This window comes from Dendronephthya gigantea, unplaced genomic scaffold (assembly GCF_004324835.1).
Source record: "Dendronephthya gigantea isolate DGI-Jeju-01 unplaced genomic scaffold, DenGig_1.0 000000F, whole genome shotgun sequence".
NCBI lineage: Eukaryota > Metazoa > Cnidaria > Anthozoa > Malacalcyonacea > Nephtheidae > Dendronephthya > Dendronephthya gigantea.
The window spans coordinates 2,930,328-2,936,327 of NW_021163010.1; positions in this window are offsets into that span (position 1 = coordinate 2,930,328).

Here is a 6,000-nt window from a genome sequence, read left to right on the forward strand (position 1 = left end):
CGCCAGCTTGATAAGTGGGGGGACTTATTCATATATTCGTGTTTTACATTTTTCATTTCTATTCAAATTGATTGTTTTAACGGTCTGTGAACATGAATATATGAATATGTCCACCCCACTTATCGATGCTGGCGGCGTCACTGTGACTTGAATGAGTCAACTTGAATATTATGCACTTAATATGTAGTTGTAAACAGTAAACAGTAGCTTTGTATAGACCAATTGCGAAACTTAGTAACCGCGCCTTCGCTCAACATGGAAACGAGGCTTATTATGCAAAAAACAATATTTGTATTTTTTGCAGTACAAAGCTATCCGCCGAGTTATATGCCGTTTTTCGCCTTTGTTTTACATATTTTTCGATACCTTTCAGCTCGGTTTCATCGTTGTTATCATAGTTTTCAGGTTAGGAAGTTTTGCCTTTCAATTGAGGCGTTTTTGTGGTGTTTTCATTAATCTTTTCGACTGCTTTCGTCGGGGAAATATAGAAAAGGCCGACACAAACTCAGGTAAAAGTTTAGTTTTTCCAAACTATTTCGTCTCAAGTTTTGAAAATGTATTTCATTTTTCTCCCTCTTATTTGTGCAAAATTTGGCGATATATATTTGGTGCAAAATCTATGTTTTTTATGTCAAAAATTATTGAAAAGTCACGATCGAACAAACCACCATGTTCACATTTCTCATCTAAAATTTTTTTATACCAATTTTATCGATCGATAAGATGTAATTTGACAGCAATTTTACAGCTCAGCAAAAAAAAATAGTAGAAATCTGTTGACAAAAACTATAACAGATGAAATAAGCAACGGAGTTTTATGTTTATTTTCCCTGTGTATATAGACTACAGTACATGTGATGTGATGAACTCTTCAACTTGGCACACATGCATGACATGGATAGTAAAATATTTATAACCAAGACATAATATCATTGTCTATTTTGAATTGCCATTTGAATATTCCTTTTCCCGCAATAACATACTATAAAGGTAGCCACAATGCGAGCTGCAGCGTTTTTTAAGATACACCTTTACATGATGGGAAAGCCGAAAGCGAAAAATATTTAAACCGGAGTTCGCAAGTGTTTTTCCGTTTACGATGGTGAACGGAATCCTTTCCTTTTCAAGTATTCCTGGTTAACCCTTATTAAACATCTATTGCATGGTAGTAGATAGAAAGAATAGTGTTTTGTACTAACAAAAATGCAGAATTCAGATGCAAACTCAGATGCATTCGAATTCGACTTTTATAAAATTCGGCCTTCAGGCTGGCATGCAAGCTATGCATCGTCTCTACTTTATTAAAACGAATATAAACAAAAACATTTCAGTCAGTTACTTTTGACCTTTTAACAGTATTACTGTGGTATAAAGAAAAAAAATACAGTGATATTTGTGAATAAATTTGGATAAATGAAGCCATTTCAGTCATCAGGTTTGAAAATTATATAATCTGACTGTCACTTTTCAATAATTTTTGACATAAAAAACATAGATTTTGCACCAAATATATATCGCCAAATTTTGCACAAATAAGAGGGAGAAAAATGAAATACATTTTCAAAACTTGACACGAAATAGTTTGGAAAAACTAAATTTTTACCTGAGTTTGTGTCGGCCTTTTCCATACTTCCCCGACGAAAGCAGCCGAAAAGATTAATGAAAACACCACAAAAACGCCTCAATTGAAAGGCAAAATTTCCTAACCTGAGAACTATGATAACAACGATGAAACCAAGCTGAAAGGTATCGAAAAATATGTAAAACAAAGGCGAAAAACGGCATATAACTCGGCGAATAGCTTTGTACTGCAAAAAATACAAATATTGTTTTTTGCATAATAAGCCTCGTTTCCATGTTGAGCGAAGGCGCGGTTACTAAGTTTCGCAATTGGTCTATTAAAGTCAAAAACATTTTTTTTCGCTTGTTGAATAAAACGGCAGACTTGCTTTCTATTTCTAACCTATCCACCGTTTAAGCTAAACGGGCTTGATACAATTAACCGGCCCCTTATGTATAAGAGGAGCTCTAATTTGAACATCCGTAACTAATTCACTCGTTGATATCTATCAAAAGAAAAAATTGTAGCTACAAAAAATTGCAGCAAAAATCACAGCAAAAGTGTAAACGGACCTTTAAAACGATTAAGCTGCAGGTTTTAAGCGTCAGAAAATTTTAAATATGTCTTTCGTAACTGAATTATGATCTACATATAATTGGGATTAGGTGTGCGTCTTATTTCACATTTTTAGCTCGCCTGCACTTTAGTGCAAGAGAGCTATTGCTATAGTCTTGGCGTCCGCGTCCGCGTCCCCGTCCCCGTCCCCGTCCCCGTCCCTGTCCCCGTCACTGTCCCCATCCGCGTCCACACTACATGATAAGTAGAATGTTAAGATGCCACTTTTATTTTCCCATTATTTTCAACTTATCTACTTAAGGAGTCTATTTGTTGCAAAAGAACCATTTACCAGGGGGGAGTGAACATTATACAACAAAATATAATGATAAGGTCAATGTTAACATGCTATATTTTTTCTATACTTTGGCTTTACATCAGAGAAATCATTATCAATATAAGTCATCAATATGCATTGTGACTATTTAGTGCCATTTGGTACGCATTTATACAATAATAAAGAGAGTTTTGCTCAAAATTATCAAATGATAAGGTGAATGTTAAGCTAATTAGCATAATGATAAGGTCAATGTTAAGATGTTATATTTTTAAATATTATGGCTTGCATTGGAAGATTCTTTATAAATATAGCTCATCGATATGTCTTGTGACTATATGGTGACATTTAGTACACATTTACACAAAAATAATGGGAATTTTGTTCAAAATTATCAAATGATAAGGTGAATGTTAAGCTAATTAGCATAATGATAAGGTCAATGTTAAGACGCTATATTTTTTAAATATTATGGCTTTACATCAGAGGAATCATCATAAATATAAGTCATCGATATGCATTGTAACTATTCAGTGCCATTTGGTACACATTTATACAATAATAAAGAGAGCTTTGCTCAAAATTATCAAATGATAAGGCAAATGTTAAGCTTATTAGCATCATGATAAGGTCAATGTTAGAGTTTAATATCCAGAGTTATCACGCTCATTACGATTTTCAGGGCTATTGTGTAGCCCTGTCTTTTTTAGTTCAAAGTTGTAGCTGAATCATATTTAACGAAAGTATTTGTACAACCCTAAGCCAAATGAGAAACTTTCAAATATTTTCACCTGTATGCTACCATATGTTTGTATTGTACATGTACAATTATAAATTATGAGATTGTGTTGTGACATGCCGTATCAAAATTCAATCGCTTAATATAGAAATCATTCAGGGAGTGAATATATATAAAACATAGTGCAACGTTAAAGTTTAAAGAATATTGTCAGATAATTCGCAATTACAAGCTTTAGCACATAAGTATTTATAAGTAGAAAGCCGATAGGCTCGGAATGCAAAGGCAAATGGCAACGCATGTGACATATATTTGCATATTACTTATGTAGATACACATGCAAATATATTATTAAAGCACCTATAAGATTTATGTACATACCTTTTCGTTGTTTGATGCATAATCCTTTTTTGTGTAGGTATAAAAATCCAATCTTGTCTTTTTCATAAAGCTAGGCGCACACACGACGATTTTAGTCGGCCGATTCCTGTCTAGATTGTCTAGATGGATGTTTTCATCAAAATGTGGCGACTGGCAATCTATACTTGGTCAGATTAGACCAAGTAGACTCGCGTACACGCGCGAGGCGCGAGCGCCGCGAGAAGGAAAACATGTCTGGGCAAGGGCTGCCTATATGTCTAAACCTGAATGGACCAACTACCGTAAAATCGTTGTGTGTGCGCCCGGCTTAAAGCAGGGCCTTTTGCCTGGTCCGTTAACTTACCTGTTGATATCACGTGCGCGGATTGTGAGAAACGGAAGAAATATTGGTCACAAATAAAACTAATGTAATTCCGAGGCCGGTTTTGGCCAGTAATTCTGAGGTCACAACTAATATCTGAAGTTTGTGCTTAATATTACCTTCCAAAGCGGATTTTAGCCTTGTAGTTTCTAATAAAAAGATCGGTAATTTGTGCTTCATACAGATACCTTTCATACATTCCTTATTCTAGACAAACAGTGCAGGCGAGCGTTAGGTGGTTTCAGCACCTCTCTGGTAAATCCTAGGCCCTATATATTGACAATTTTTAAAAATTAAATAGTACTCGATAAGGCATAAGGAAATTGTCAAGCTAACTTCAAATAAAAAGTGAAATTATTATAATATAATTAACCCCTAGCAACATAGGAAATATATCAATTGGAAACAACACCCACTCCTCCATCCATCTTCGATCTTTATCAACCGATTGCTGCAAACCCTGGTGACCAATTTTGAAGAGAAAAATTTGGGGGCAGAAGGCTATACAATCTCAGTCGGACTAGATTGTTTGTTTGCTTTTAAAAAAAATTCAATTTTTTTACTTCTGATCCGAAGACTACAAATACGAATTGTGATTACTTTCAAGGGCCCAATCGATATTTTGGAACGGCACGGCTAAAATGGGTACTCGCACCCAATTTTTGTATTGTTCAGGACTTCAGGCTACCAAAACAAATGCCAAGCAAACATGAAATGGGCATCGCCGCCCAAACACGATATTGACAAATTTAAAAGTTAAACAAAAATTGCAGCAGTAATTGAAGTCTATCATAAAACGGTTAGGAATCACGAAGTGCGTATCACCGGGCCTGTCAAGAAGATGAAGAACTTCATGTTGCTGTTCTTATTCTTTATTATCTGGTCAGCAGGTAGGTGAGGCTATTTATTAAGCAGAATCACAGTATGTTGTGAGTGAATGAATGAATGAATGAATGAACAAATAGATGAATGAGAAATTTGTGAATTCTGAATAATCTGGACGTGCAATACATATAAACGCAAAAAATATCAATAACTTATAGCGAATTTGTATCCTGTTTGTTTTTATAATTTTTTGTCAACCCCCTGAGCTGGTGTATAGCTTTTACTCACTTCACCTTCAAAGCAATAGGAGTTAAAACACCGAGAAGGTTTGAGCAAGTTAGTGAAGTCACTTCAGGGCCGTAGGTCACTTCAATCGTTCGTTTTTCATTTCGGACAATTTGCTTATAGGATAACTGGGTATATTTAACATTAAAGAAGTTTTTAGGCTTTCAGGTAAAGTATACATGAAAGGTTCTGGTAAAGTAGGAAACCTGTTATATTAGCAGCCGGTAAATATATCTTATATAACAAAGTTGAAATGCCTCCATCGTCCGTAAAAAAAGTTAGCCAAAAACGGCGAAACGTGAATTGTCTGAAAATAGGTTTAATAAAAAATGACTCAAAATTATAAAAATTTTTCATTTAAGCATTACAACCAACGACAGTAGCATATATGTGACAAGGCGTATTTAAGTAATTATATTTCAATAGCAGCTCTATATTTTTCAAGCAATAAAAATATCTTACATTTATAGAAATAAATGACAGTTATTATACAAGTATTTTGCAGCAATCTTAAATTAACTAGTCTATTGGCTAGCAGTTACTTTTGCAGATTGTTTATAAGGATTTGTCAAGGGAAACGAAGATCTTTATAAAAAATTATGTACAGTCCACGCAACAGAAAATACGGGATCATTAGTGATGTTGCCATGTTGGGATATTTTCGAGTGCGCGACCATTATCACATCACATGGTATCTGTTGGCGCCGCTAAAAGTGGAAGCATATTTTTTACGCAAAGTAGACCAATGCACCATACCCATTTTCATCAACTATATTACTTTTAAAACGCTATAGCTGCAAAGAGCACCTTTTTATCTTAGTGTTCCCGGTATGTATGGGCTTGCCTTCCTCTCCCTGAGGAAGTGTATCGTCAAACTTGGTAATCATGTCGTTGTTTGCCATGCAAAATTACAGCAATATTGTGTACAGTACGTGTATTTAACATTAAAGAAGTTT